Source organism: Epinephelus lanceolatus, chromosome 5 (assembly GCF_041903045.1).
Source record: "Epinephelus lanceolatus isolate andai-2023 chromosome 5, ASM4190304v1, whole genome shotgun sequence".
NCBI lineage: Eukaryota > Metazoa > Chordata > Actinopteri > Perciformes > Serranidae > Epinephelus > Epinephelus lanceolatus.
This window is the reverse complement of record NC_135738.1, coordinates 47,933,139-47,949,383: the sequence shown is the minus strand read 5'-3', so window position 1 is coordinate 47,949,383 and position 16,245 is coordinate 47,933,139. Positions and strand designations below refer to the sequence as shown.

General features: G+C 40.1%; 1 protein-coding gene across 2 annotated transcripts in view; it reads right to left on the bottom strand.

Moving 5' to 3' along the window:
• agbl1 (AGBL carboxypeptidase 1) overlaps nt 1–16,245 on the bottom strand; it is a 746,393-nt gene that overhangs the window by 228,841 nt on the left and 501,307 nt on the right. The window lies entirely within an intron of this gene.

Here is a 16,245-nt window from a genome sequence, read left to right as displayed (position 1 = left end):
TTGTCCTCATCCGGAGTACCCTTTCGGGCCTGGTGAATAACAGTATTGTCCATACACTGCCTGAAAAATATGTAGGCCTCTGGATCACAGACCTCTAAGTCTGTTTCCACATGATAGGTCTTTCCAGACACTGAACCGTTCCACTGCGCTGTGTACACGCCTTTCGAGGTACTTAACTCCTTACAAATTTTGTTTCTGAAATGGCACCAGTCTTTGGCAGAAAAACAGACGTGTGGGGTAACTCCTTGTAAAAAAAGTTCATCAGCTTCTCTGGTGTAGAGATACACCATCCCCCGGTCAAACAAGTATCCGGAAACCCTGCAATCTTTTACATCCCACTCATACATGGGTGCCCATGCTTTTTGGTCCAAAAACTGGGTTAAGTGTGTAGGAGCAGTCCTTTTCTTTTTAGGAGCTAAAAGTAGTTCAGCATCGCTTATAATTACGCGGCGTGTTGGCGTCATAGAATTAAAAGACGTACCTATATTTTCCATATTTGTAGAGTGTAGGGTCTCAGACAGGAAATGCAGAAAACCAAGGATCCTCTGTATAAGGTTGTCGTGTTTAAATCACAGATCGTCAGCGTCCTCAGTTGTGGTTTGTTACAAACAGACACATGGTTGGACTATATAGCTGCGGCAAACCACACCCCCACACATCACTTCCTAAAAAAAAAAAAACATCCTCAACACGTGGTGGCAACAGCTCCAAAGCTTTGAAGGAATGGTCTCCAGTAAAATCAACAGCTAACGACCATCGACACCCATGCTCAGTACATGTCCAGGCATGCCATAATATATTTGTACAACAATTAAGCAACTTACCTTGATCATATAGAGGAATCAAGACAACGATGTGCTATAGTTACTGGGGTTAGAGAGAGCGATGCTGCTTTTGAATACATCCCCCTAGCACTAGCGACCTTGGGGAGTAGTGAATCCTTTATCACGTTTGATTCTTTAAACTTCTCAAACCCTGTTTTGTTAAAATAACCAGCAGGATAAGGCTCCCATTGCATGTCCATAACATCATCGCTAGCACCGTAGTATTCACTCTGTTTATCAGAAGCCATTGGAATTCATCTGGAATTGTGCCACAAAATATACAACCGCCACTGTTCGCAATTGGCATCTAGTACATGCGGCCCCAATGGGAGTATATAGACATGTTACAACAAGACCACTCCTCTGATGGTGACATGATGCTTCTTCACACCCTCATGTCACATGTCACATACACACACACACACACACTGCTATACCATTTGTCACACACGCACGTCACATCCACATCACACGCACGTCACATGCACATCACACGCATGTCACACGCACATCACATGCACGTGCCTCACGCTCGTGCACGTGTAAAAAGGTGTCTTTTATATACTACTGACCAATAATTACTCTTAGACAGTACATCAAGCGGGCCACTTCAAAAAATGACTGAACCCAAATGAAAGGAGGCTGGAGCACTCTGGAGCAGCTTTTAATAAGGTGCAAACAGACTGACGTTTTGACGCTACTGCGTCTTCTTCAGAGTCAAACAGGTATTGGTAGAAAAGTGGCAGTTAAATACCCACATTCTGAAACTCAAACAGTATCTCATTGGTAAATGAGGATGAGGGAGAAATTAACCAATCCTGTTGAGGCACAGGATTGGTTAATTTCTCTGTTTGAGTTTCAGGATGTGGGTATTTAACTGCCACTTTTCTACCAATACCTGTTTGACTCAGAGTGCTCCAGCCTCCTTTCATTTGGGTTCAGTCATTTTTTGAAGTGGCCCACTTGATGTACTGTCTACTATTTTGTCCTGTGCTGTGAGCACCGATCCAGTTTTATTTTTGGCTGAAGCGCAAGAGTGCCTTTCTTCAATAATTACTCTTGTTTTGACTGCCAAAGGATGAAGGAACAAAGAAGAAGTGGTTGGAATTTATTTTTGATACAACCTCCACAATACAACCTGGACATTTTATTGTGTTCCCCATATTTTCCTGAGGACTGCTTCACAAACTGGCAACAAATTACTGCTGGATTTTTTTTTTTCTTTTCTTTTTTTATTTTTTTTTTGTTGGACAAATCTGGAGATTCGGGATCACAACCTGTAAGTATGCTTAATGTATTGTGAATCTGTTGTGTAAAAACAAACTAGGAAACTAGGCTAGCTGCTACCGAGTGTTGAAGTGTGGAGTAGATGGCTGTAGGAGCTAACGTTAGACTGTACACCCAGTGCTTAGCTGTAGACCTCGGCTAACTGGCTAACCAAAGCTATTGTTTTAACATGCTTTTGCTACTTGGCATACAGAAAGTTAAACTGCTAGCTGGGTGGTGTCAGTAAGATGAATTTAATGACTGAATTGTGGAGAATCTAACAGAGCTAAGATGTGCAGCATGTCCATATTGACAAAAGTTGACACATTTCTATGTGCGATGCCCGAGCTAAGCAGCTACTGCCACTAGCACGAGCGATTAGCCAACAGGCAACAGTCAGACTGGGGGTGGAAGTAAGAGCTACATTTAATTGTCAAAATGTGTGGCTGCCCTCGGAGTCTGGTTGTGAATCGGCTTTTAAGGAGGACCTATTATTCCCTTTTCCTTGTGTTTTACACAGCATTATAGCTGTAGGTCTTGGCTAACCAGCTAACCAAAGCTATTGCACTGAAATGCTTTTGCTACGCGGCATCCAGTAAGTTACACTGCTAGTCTCAGTAAGATGAATTTAACAAATAAATTGTGGAGAGTCTAACAGAGCTTACATTGTGCAGCATGTCCATATTGACTAAAGTTTAAACATGTCTATCTGTGATGCCCGATCTGAGCAGCTAACTGCTGCTAGCTCGAGCGATTAGCCAACAGGCAGCAATCAGACCTGTATTTATTTGTCAAAATGTGTGGCTGTACTTGGAGTTTGATGAATCGGCTTTTATCATATGTTTTAATGAAAATGTATAACGTGTTTTTATTACTTGTGTGTGTGTGTGTATGTGTGTGTGTGTGTGTGTGTGTGTGCACATGTCTATGTGTGGGTGAAATGTTTGACCGTATAACACGATAAATAGTAGTAATGTTATTATATGAAGCGTCCGTCACGCAAAATAATATAACTTTAGTTTATGAAGAGATAAGACGGAGCCCTCTCCTTTCCTTTTATATGCTTTACTCACAAGTGTGTGAATTGACCTGGATATGAAGCGTCCATAGCGCCAAATAATATAATGGTAGTTTCTGAAGAGCTAAAATGAAAATAAATAAATAAATAAATCAGCAGCGGCAGTCATATTTTAGCAGTGGAGCACCCCCGCTGTTAGTTGCATATTGGGGAAACCATGGATGTCTTTAGACCTGGGCATTCCTGGCTATAGCCCTGGATCTTTTGGGCTCAGCTCCGGATCTTTTAAGCCTCCGTTTTTTTTTTTGTTTGTTTGTTTTGTTTTTTTTTTACTAATAAAGCACCTTGTTTCCAACTTAAGTCTGATTTATGGTCCTGCGTTAAATCAACGACGTACCTACATCATTGCTGTGATACCGTCGTGAACCCTTTGAACTTCTCCGTCACTCCATTTTGTCGCAGTGCAATTCACTGCCAGAGCGGTAGGGGGCTGCGTTCCTTTCCTGAATGGTTATCGTCGTCTCTAGTTGATTCTTCGTTTAGCTTCCAGCTTTTCCATTCACAGTGAACAATGGCGACCGAGAGAGAGAGAATCATGCTGGAGTTGGAATTGTTGGATGTCGAAGAAAGTATGTTAATAATGCAACATCTACATCGCAACAGAAAAAGGAGGAGAAGTAGAAGATGGGATGTGCGCCCATTGAACCAATTGAGGCAGAATACGGGAATACGTTCGACCTCTGCGAGACCTGGACAAAGCAATGCACTTCAGGTAACTATAGTTCTCAGGCATCATGCCTGATTTCAGGCCTAGAGCAGTCTCAAATTCATATGATACTTATTTCAGATGTCTTGTTACCATTGTTTTATTATGTGGTGTGTATTTAATGTTTTATGTAGGACTAACGAGATGGAAATTAGCTTTCTGCTAAATCTGGTGTGCCCATCTTCTCGTTTCTTGTAAATGATCAATGCAAGCACATGTCCCTAAACTAACTAAATAAATAAATAAAATAAATAAATAGTATGGAAGCCCATTTCCACCAGTAAAATAAAAATAAAAAAATCCCCATGCAAAGTCATAATTATGACATTTGAGTTTAAAGGTTGAATTTATGTGATAAAATGTTATATAAAAAAGTTAGAGTTTAGAGATAAAGTCAAAATTATGAGAAAATGTTGAAATTATGAGATAAAAAGACATATTTATGAGATAATTATGACCTTTTATCTCATAATTTTGATTTATCATGGGGATTTTTTTTTTGCTTTTACTTGTGGAAATGTGCTTTCATACATTGTATACATTTTCTCCTGGACAACTTTTCAGGCTCACAAATCTTTTCTTGCTTTTTTTTCTTGTTAGCTCCTGCAGGTACTTTAGAATGTCGGCAAGTCGATTTGACGATCCGCTTCATTGTTTGCAGCTGCTGATATCTCATCAGAGCACACACTCCATGCCTGTTGATGCTGCCCAGAGACTTGCAGTCACTTTGAGAATTTTAGCGTCTGGTGGCAGCCAACAGGCTATTGCAGCAAGCTTCAAGTTGTCCTCCAGCACTGTGTCTGCTGTACTGTCAGAGGTCTGCAAAGCTTTATGGAGGGCCCTGCAGCCTTAATTTCTTCCATGCCCTTCAACTAGCCAGTGGGAAGCTATTGCTGCAGACTTTTGGCGATTGTGGAACTTCCCAAACTGCATAGGAAGAGTTGACGGGAAGCACATCAACATAAAGGCATCGCCACGCTCCGGGAGTGACTACTTCAACTACAAGACTTGTCACTCCATTGTTATGATGGCAACGTGTGATGTAAGGTATTGCTTTTTTTTTTTTAATTATTATTATTATTATTTTTATTTTTATTTTATTATTTTCTTTAACAAACGAACAACATACAGACAATATACAAGAAAACAGCAAACAACAGAAGACCCAGGGGTTACATTACATAAAAAAGTTGTATTGGGTACAGATATTTAGTGTTTTATTAGCCTTTAGATCAGTCAAATTATTAAGTAACTTCAAATAATGCTCAATTTCTTTCTGATAGGTATCGCTTCACCATGTTGGATGTGGGCGGATATGGAAGGGAAAGTGATGGGGGCATTTTCACGAGAGCAAATTTGGTTCGATGCTGCTCGACCATGAGCTTTATCTGCCTGCACCAGCAAAACTCCCCGGAACAGAAGTCCCCCATGTGATTGTCGGTGATGCTGCCTTCCCCCTACATTGCAATCTCATGCGTCCCTTCCCAGATATGGCACAGACTTAATTTCACACTTAATTTTCATTGTAATGGCCACTTACTTTTGTTTGTAATTCACATGATTGTGACACAACAATGTTCTATTTATTAATACTCTACTGTGTAGTTTCCTATGCAGGGACAAATCTGAGCATGGAGAAGCAGACCTTCAATTACTGTCTTTCCAGAGCCAGGCGGGTTATTGAAAACAGCTTTGGAATCATGGTGGCAAGGTGGAGGATTCCTGGGCGCATGTTGAGTTCCTGCCAGAGAAGGCCGTGGATGTTGTAAAGGCATGTGTTGTCCTGCACAACTACCTGGCCTACCCAGACGAACTGAACACACCAGAGACCAGATACATACCACCAAGCTTTGCGGACTCAGATTCAGATGGACCAGTGGAGCCTGGGAAGTGGCGAAGACTGGTAGCAGGGGACTCAAATCTGGTGGGATCCATAGATCTCTCACAGATGTCAAGGAGCCATTCAACCAGAGCTGCCCAGGCTGTCCGCAATGATTTGACTGCCTTCTTTCAGTCACCGCAGGGAATTGTGCCATGGCAGAACAACATAGTGTGCCGTGGCACTCTTGGCTAGTACAGATCAAATTACTGAAAGTACATTGAGTCAGTGAGGAAAAACTGAGTCATGATATTATTGAAATTGCTCATATTGCTGTCATCATGTTTTGTAAACGGATGTTTTGGGAATAAACAAGTCCAAATGTGTGCTGTGATAAATGTTTCTATGTTTTCATAGTATCAATATTTTCATCTATGAAATATTCAAAATTGTGTATCATTATTTCCCAGAGGCCAATGCAACATTCCTTTAGAGTGGAGCAAAATAAATACAATTTATTTCCTCATCCCAGTATTGTTTTTGTAATTCCACTAACAACAGCTATAGGTGATAACGAGAAAAATTCACATTCACGGTTCACATTCACTTCAGGATGGTTAAAATTGTTTTTCGTGACGATGATGAAAAAAGTTAGTCTGGAGCCCTGGTTTTCAGAATGGTGTACATTTTTAACTACCATGTGAGTGTGAATAAATTTCAGTTGTGAAATGAACATGCATTGGTAATGTGCAGGAAGTACAAAAGGGCAAAAATCCAACATTAATAAAAACTCAAATATAACAAGTTATCCTATTCATATACCTATATAGGTGTGTATATAAAAAAGAAACTATATATATTAAACTATTATCTGAACAGTGCAAGACTGGTACATTAATGTACAAGTATAAAGTGTAACTCGCATTAAAACAGATGAATATTTAAACATATATAATTCATGTTTATTAGTGTTCACTTGTTTTAATGAGTTACATTTTTACACTTTAATAGATTATAGCACAATAGTTTTGTGTGTGTATATATATATATATATATATATATATATATATACACACTGGACTATATTATCATATACCTAATAATTGATGAAAATACAAATACATGAAATTCTCAGAGTCAGAATCAGATTCAGAGTGGACTTTATTGCAATAACAACAAACAAACTTGTAAAGTATAAACTTAAGTATATGTGCAATGGTCCAGTGCAAGAAAAGTAGATAAAGGTACGTCGATGCAAAATTAGAAAGGTGCATTAACATAACAAATTAACAAAAGCGAGAAGGACAACTATTTACATTGTGCAAAAATGGAAATCAAATTAAAACAATACATCCAAAAAAATCACACAAACACACACACAAAGAAAAGAGCACTTTAATCTGAAAGTTCACTGCTGCTTCACGCTGTCATACAGTAGCTGAAGAACTTCAAACATGACATCAGACCGCTTCTCATCAGGCACCCTCCTGAGAAAATCAGCCACAATTTCACCAAACCTGGAGCACTCATCCCTGGTGTCCTGTGCCAACCTCTGGTGCAGTTCCAACCGCTTGTCGTGAAACTCAGCCAGCTGCTTCATGAACAGCTCATCCTGGTCCCTGTGCTTCCTTTTCTGTCCCATCCGTGACACAGGAGAGGACAGCGAGGACAGCGGGGATGGCGTGGACATCGAGGGCAGCGGGGATGGCTGAGTGGACACTGAGGGCAGCAGGGATGGCTGAGTGGACACCGAGGGTTGCTGTGAGCAGGATGACGGCGGAGGGTCATCTGAGGAGGGTGACGATGGCTCCATGCTGGATGCTGGAGATGTTTGGGGAGAGGGGGTTCCTTCCTGTGATAGTGAAAAAGCAGACATTTTAGTAAAATGCAACATACACATAAATGTAGAATTACCACTAATTCAAAAATATCTTATAACACAGAGGGAGCATTTTACTACACGATGTGTACTTTTAAGTACATTTTGCTGATAATATTTACGTACTTTAACTTAAATAAGGTTGTGAATGCAGAACTTTAACTTGTAGTGGAGTACACACTGTGGTATTAGTATTGTTGATGTAATAAAGGATGTGGAATCTTTGTCCACCACTGCTTATAATGTGTAGTTTTTGTGAGAAATGCATGGATTAACGGAGCTATGAAGACGGCATGAGTTCTGTGGAAAACAACAGGTTGGGGAGTGGGGGACATTATGGGCTTTGTTAATCATGCCCTAGCATTGTTAGCTTAGCTTGCCCAAACTGAGAGGCTACCAGTAAAGAAAAATGAACTTATATTTACCTGTGCATCATAATTTGACTCCGTCTCTTGATGCTTCACGTGTGGAGCCAACCAGGACAGAAAGGTGTAGAAAGCGGGGACTTTTTTTCCACCTGGATCCCCGCTTTGTGAGGCCAACTTTTTCCTCAGGTGGACATACAGTATTTGTCCCTGAGGTTTTTCCATCTCTTCAAGCAGTCCGCCACGTCCAGGCCAATGTTCTGTGATATCTCCCTCCAAGAATTTTGTGCCATCTGGCAGTCTTTGTAGTGAGGTGATAAGGAGTTGTAAAGGTGCTCATATTTTCTGACTTCCTCAATGAGTCGCTCCTCGACTTGATCCATGCTCCGTCCATGTACAGTAACAAGATGTTTAAAGATGGCGGGGATGGCGCAATCTGGAAATACAGAACCGGAAATACGTTGCTACCAAGCAAACCAATCACAGCCCTCTTGGTCTGCGCTGGGTCTGCGTCGCCTTGACATGTAGTGACATTTTTTGGGAGGTGCACGTCAGGCTACGCCAGGGGCTATGGCAAGCCTCCTGCATAGCCACGTACCCTACGGCGTAGGTACGTCGTTGATTTAACGCAGGACCATAAATCAGGCTTTAAAGTCCACGGCACGGCACGGGAGCACAACAGACAGCAGCGCATGCAGCACAGTAGCACAGCAGCACACAACACACTCACTGTCACACCAGCTTACATGGCATATGTACATGACTATATGTTTGATATTTTTTTGTATATCCCTAATAGTGTATACACATACAGCTGTCTGTTTCGTTTTTTCATGTATTTCCCATTCCAAACTGACCAGTACACACCATCTAAATGTGAAACAGATTTACTTTTCTGTGCTTTGGAGGCTCTATCTCGCAATGGATTGGTCAATTTGAGTGATTGACACCTTGTTTGATTCATTAGAGCCAACAGAATGATGCTATACTCACCAACACGAGATTGACAGCACTGTAAGCCAATCAGAGTCAGCAGAACGCCATTGTGGGGGAGGTTTTGGCTGCTGTATGCTGCCATTGTTAAGCTTCCCCCCAGGTCCTAAAGCCTATCATGTTCGCCCAGATTCATTTGAATGGAGCACATGTCCGTCTACCAGGACATACCGTGTTTTACCGGTAGAATAAACTTTTCAAAGCAAAACAACAATGGCAAGAGAAATTTTACAACTATCGTTTGGCGAAACGATTTCTGTTGTTGTTGTTCTTTGGCCTCTATCTCTCTGATGCTTTGGTGTAGCGTGCTTTGGTGGACGTGTGGAAACAGCAGAGCCCCAGCTTTCATTTGAGATGAATGTGTGTGTGTGTTTTGCATAAAGTGGCGTTGAGTTAGAGCCCAAAATATGGTGTGTGGGTTGGCATATCGGTGCTGTATAGAGTTGGATTTGATGTTATTCATTTAGTTGTTGTTTGAGCTGTGTTTGGGGCATGTAAAAAGGGTTTGTTACAGCCTTGTAGCCCAGGTTCTGCTGTTTAATTTGATGTGCAGCATCACTATATTCTTCATGATCAGTGCATTGTTTCACACTGTTTTTGCAAAGTCATTCCCAAAGTCCCCCAATTGGGGTTTAACAGCTTTTAACCAACAATTTGGGCAACCCAATAATAGAAGACGAGTGCTCATTCTTTGTCAAAATTCTTTGTCAAAATAAAAATCACATGTTTAACAGGGAATTATTCAAAATTTTCCCAGGGGAGAAACCCCTGGACCCCCGGGTAAAAACCATACACCATACACACCTGTTTGCATCCCTGGAATATGTATGTTTGGTCTGCTTATTTTACAGGGAGGGGACAAAACTGTTTAGCATTTTAGATGTTGACCATGGATGGGTATAGTTATGTCTTACACGCTGATTTAGACAGCACGCTAGTTCAGCTAATAGCAAATTGTTACTAATAAGCTAAAATAACAGCTGTCTGTGTAGACTAACGTAGTTTGACACTTATCGTAAATTTGGCAGAAGCTTAGCTTAGCTGCTGGCTGAGACAAACAGCCCCTCTCTCTCTATCAGCACAGGACAGGAGGACAGGATAACAGAGGACAGCAGGACTGGTTTACAGTGACTGATAAAAAAAAAAAAAAAACCTTCACTCAGTATTGTCATGTCAGGAATATTATTTATACAGTGATGTTGCTAAAAATTACTGTTGCTGCTCTGGAAACAACATTTAGTTATATTCAAAATATTCAGTTATCCTCTTCTGAATTTACTCTTTTTAAATTGATATGTTTTCTAAAAAGCAATTATTTAGAAACAAAGAACCTTTTAGAGTACATCACAGCAGGGCCCTGGTGCCCAACGCCTCTCCACTACAGCCAGATTCCAGGATGTAGGATACCACACAGACCCTCCACAAACCGTCTCAGTGGGCACACAGTCTGTGGCATCTCAAAAGATGGTAGTGATCAGCACACACAGATGAGGAGCAGCCCAAGAAGCAAAGGTATGTGAAATTATATGTGCTGTTGTGTTTGAGATACAGTGCCCCCCCCCCCAATTATACTGCTGACTTGTATAATCAGAACAGCAATGTCCTGTGATTTCAGCCTTCTATGATTATATTTACTAGGGCTGCACGATATTGGGAAAAACTGACATTGCGATTTTTTTGCCCCCAGCAATATATATTGCGATTTTTTTAAAAAAAATTTAAGGATGCATTATTTTCCACCAGATGACTTCAGTGGCTCTACTTGTTGAGAATTTATTCATTTTTTTTTTTTTTTTTTTTTTCATCTTAGCTCTTTAGAAACTATCGTTATATTATTTGGCGCTACGGATTCTTCATTTCCAGGTCAATTCACACACTTGTGAGTACAGCATATAAGAGGAGAGACACATTTTGTTGGTCAGTCATTAAAAGGGAAGCAAGTTTTACTCGCATCACTCAGCAATTTAAATGTGCATGCTTAATTTAATTAGGGCAAGCCACATCGCAAGCTCCGCGATGTAAATTTTGCACACGTGTGCATCGCGATGCTGATGCTTAAAAGATACAGGCCTATCGTTCAGGCCTAATATTTACCCTTTACAGCAGGCACATCCTGACAGCTGAGAATATTACTGTCAGGTATTGTCCCCCCTCTATTAAATATGAAAGGAGGCTGAAAATCACAGGACATGCCTGTTCTGATGATACAAGTCAGCGATCCTGAAATGTGTGTTTCTCTTCTATAATACACATTCTAACATCTTGGAGGCGACGTCTTTCCACATATGGGCTTCCTTCACCTTTCAAACGGGGCAGAGCACTGTGGGAAACAGTAGGAAAGACACAGCCCGAGGGGGAACCGGGATCTGACACAACACCGGAGGGAGAAGCAGGTCCATGGAGCTGTGCGCCAGATGAAAAAACAAGCGTGTCGCACTGAATGCGCGCCAAGTCTGAACCTTCAACACTCATCTTCATCTTCTTTATCGGACAGGACAGTCTACTAGGATAACCTTACAAAAACTTAGTGATTCAGCCCGCAGTGGTTAAAAGACTTTCCTTGGCTTGTGTACGATCAGGCCAAAAAAGCAATGTTTTGTAAATATTGTATGGGGGCCTACTGTGTCACAAAAGAGGAGCTGCCCTTCACCAAATTTGGCCCGTTATTATGCTCCTCAAGAAGAACGGTATAAATGTCAGTGCAACATATGACAATCATGTGCGCTGTGCTGAAATGATAGGGCAAATAGCGGACAAAATGAAAAGTGAACTGCTACTAAAGTGAAGGACACGCATTATCTGTCCATTATGATTGATGGAGACACGGACGTTTCTACGAAAGCGTGCGAGGTACGTTTGGCTAATTGAAGATGGGAAACCAGTGAATAAACTTGACAGACAGCAAGAAGACTGATGTCCATTGAAAACATTCAACACTGTTAATTTTCCATGTTTAAATGTGAAAGAACCAATTTAATTGCTGTTCAACAATATATAACTGCATTTCTGATCAATATCAAATTAATTTCACCAATAAACATGTTTACTAACTGTCCACCTGGGTGTTACAAAATGTTTCTTTGTACTACTAAAATTTTTAACTTGCTAGCACCAGTGCTACCACCTAAAAAAGTAAGCGTACAGCCCTGCTGCATCACATTATCACATGCCTTTGACTTTGTTATGATGTTAGAGCAGGAAAAACATAAATTATATATATATATATATATATATACATATATATATATATATATATATATATATATATATATATATATACACATATACATCAACACCTATAAAAGGCATAGGTTTCAAACCAAGTACGAGACCTCGTGTTGAGTTGGAGGAGAAAGAGGGAGAAACTTAAACAGAGCTAGCAGACCCTCATGACTCAACATATCACCCTGGCGACTCTGTTATTACAGAGGAATCTGAGCAAAAATTTATTCTTTTAGCTTAGTTTTACCCTCAGCAAAGGTTGTAAAACATATGCACTATATGCATATGCAGTAATTTGAAAATTATTTTATTTTTCTTACCAACATTTTTTTTTTTTTAATTCGTTTATTTTTTTTATCAGGGACCATGCACAGAGAACATTGGACTCAACAGAGTAAAGATGCACTGCACCAGATTATAGCTTTTTAGCTAGTTTCCATCTGCAGTCCCTGAGGCAGGCAAAAGAAGAAATAACGAGAAAAATTAAAATATTACAAAGAGACATATAAAAAGACAGACTGAAACGGTACAAGAAAATAGAGTGCATTGAAATCCATGGGACAACGCACACACAGCGTCCAAAGTGCGAGTGCTCACAGTTCCAGAAAACAGTCATACAAGGTGCACATGCCCATACAGAGCGCACAGTGCAATGAGGCAGATAGAACACCCACATGTCTCATTTGGTCTTCATGTAATCTGTACATAAATTGCATGGTGCAAGATGAAAACAAAATAATTACAGCACAACATAATCATCATCAGATTAAAGGTATGAAATGGTTGTGGCAATACTTGAAATATATACAAGAAAGGTAGATTCAGGGAAACAATTAATAAAAAACAAAAGGAACTCAATATTTGAATTCAGTATTTTACAGACTGTAGATGACCTGATGAGGCCCTTCTTGCCCAAAATCTCCATCCCAAAGGACCTGGCATCCCAGTATGAGAGACCATAAAAGGAGGAAGTGGTTGCCTTAGACGTCTCTCACTTTAGCCAAGGGGCAGCACGATGGCCAACGCAGTGACCAGCCAGAACAGGAAACTTGTGGTGTATCGGTAGTACAACACAGGATGGGATAGATGCCTGAATGGAAAGAATTGGACACTATTAGTGTTGCATATAAAATGCTACTGTGTTTATATTTATACATCTATAGTACATGTTTTGTAGTTTTTGTTTTTTACATTTGCTGATAATAAAGTTCTTATGACAAAATACTTATTTGTCATTTCTTTATGTGTTTTTTTTTTTTTTTTTTGTATAATGAAACCAAAGTGTTCAGAATTGAGTTTACACAGTTGTATCTCATTACATGTCATAAAAACATACTCTTCTTCAGTTCTGTGCCATAAGGGTCCATAGTCATACGTGTAAATGTTGTGGGTGTTCTGTGGGGTATACGGATTCAAACAGTCAGGCTCCAGGCCTGGATGGTGTATCAAGCATGTAGGATGAACTGGAACCTGGTCCATTACCCCAAAACTAATAGGAAAAAAAAAGACACAAGGCATACTGTTTAATAAGTAAGCAAATATAGGATCAAGAGTCAACATCACTGCATAAAACAAATACTGATCCAGGAAGCAACAGTGTTTTTCTATGAAACTCTGATTTCATATAAATGATGTGGAGAAACTGTGATACATTGGTACATTGTACATACTGTAGATTACAAACACAAGGTGAAGATGATTATAAAATGCAGCTACATTTTGGAAAAATGGTTTCAGTAAACATGACAGCTAAGACATCTGAATGTACCAGTTATTTCTATTATGTTTTTGTATAATACAGAAATCTGTCATCTCAATCTGCTGTGGTAAAATTGATGAATTCACGGGTTAATACTTTTGTGGTTTTAACGGGGAATGTGGTAGTAGCAGAATTTATAATACCTTTGGTATTATTACCCAACACATGCTACATGCTAGTCTGATAATAGATAAGGCTGCTTAGATTAAAAGAACTTATTCTTTACACCACGTCATGTAACAGCTGAATGCTGCTGTTGGTGTTTCCACATTATGTAGTAACTGACTATATTCTTAGAAACCTTTTGGATTCTGCAGCAGATGTTTCCAACTTTATTTAGTCAGAGGGCAGACATACAGTTATTACCATAACGTCAGATAAGTTACAGTTATAATGTTACAGCTGAAATATAAGACGGCTACAAAATAAAAACTTACCACTGAGGAGAAAAGTCCAGCTCCAGTGTTTGTTTCGAAGCGGAGTCTGTCGGCTTGTGTTTCTTCACTCAAATTGATGAGGGGGAACAGACGCCATTTTTAGCTTAGCCTCTGTTGTTGTTTTGAGGCAGCCTCTGGAGGTGAAGTCATATAAGGTAAGGGGCGTGACATTTCCGACATGCTCTAAGTGTTGCACCAATCAGAGCAGACTGAGCAAGCTGACCAATCAGAGCAGACTGGGCTGCTGGGGAGGCGAGACATATCATCATGTGCCGAAGCAGTGAGCAGTACAAGACAAATAATGTATGTATTGAACATTAAATAGACTTGCACCGATTACAATTTTTTTGGCCGATACCAATTTCCGATTTGCAGAGTGTTTGGATGGCCGATTCCGATTTTGGCCAATTCCGATTTCATTTCTTTCAAACCACTTTACAGCACACAAGATACTGCAATATTTTCTATCTTTGCTTTATTAGAACATTTTAACCAAGATACAACCAGCTTTCAATAATTATCTCAAACAAACAAAAACAGTGACATGTTTATTAACCTGTTATTAACTTCAGGTACAGTATTAAAATAAATAAGTAAAAAAAGGCATACATAAATAAAAACATAGATAAATAAAATAATAATTCTTGGTGTATAGCATTTGTGGGTAATTTCTTGAATAGACAAAAAAGTAAAAAATATCTTCTGTGGAATATTCACACAGGTCTTCAGGACCCGCCGGCCAGTAAGTGCGCGGACATGCACCTCATCAGTTTCAAGCGGCACAGTGCAGCAGTAAGAGCTCCGCAGTTCAGTTTAACATGGACAGTTAACAACTTTCTTCTTCTCTCTTTTGATGTATGTGCGTGAATGATTAAGGTTTTACTTCCTCACATCGCCCAGCTGTGAGTTGCACATGTGCGTGTGTGTGCGCTGCTGATGTTACACGATGTCAATCATGCGGCCTGTTGGGAATTCGACCGGCATTTTAATTCGGCATATTTTAGACTGACTGGCTGGTCACAGGTCATGGCCGATCACATGAAAACCGGCCCGATTCCGAGCACTGCCGATAAATCGGTGCAAGTCTAACATTAAAGCACACAAATCTATTCCAATAGATCCCAATATTACATACTTATATGAATATGACCCTGAAAAAAGCATAGTAGGTCTCCTTTAGTGCACCAGAGCTGGATGACCCACCTGCTGGTTCCCGGTGTGCTGATCAGCTACAACAGCACCAGAGAGAGAGTTATGCATAAGAAGGGGACTGTGTGCTGGTGTTGTTCTGCAGTTGTAGAGCAATGGTAATGGAAAACACATTCAGCATATATTAACATCACCAAGATGTGCTGATGACTGGGACAAGGGGAAAAAAAACTCCTTATCCCTGCTACTTTCAAGCAGCCTTAAAACGCAAAAGCAAAATGGGATTTGGTGTAGACGTTGCAGGTGTATTAATAGAAACATACTGAATATGATAACGCACAGTGCGGCATGACCCAGATGTGCTGATCACTGGCACCCTTCTATAATGTAGTCTGTAATGACATGACAAGATATAACAACCTCAACAAAATAACCAATAACCACCAGATGATATTTTTCCTGGTGGTGCACTGGTGGAAGTGGAGCGCAATGTGGTATGGTATAGTAAAGCGTTACGTGACATTGTAAATGTAATAATATTTCCTGAAATCCTGTTGGTAATGTGTTATATTACTTTGTTACTGCTAAAACATAATACATTACTGTAACGTGTTACTTTTGTCACTCATTACATTAATTCAACACCAGCTCAATAGGGTTGTGAAGTCCAAATTGGGCTATGAGAAGACAAACACTAAGCGGAAGAAAGTGAATGGTTAGTGACAGACATAACCAACCAACTGGGTCA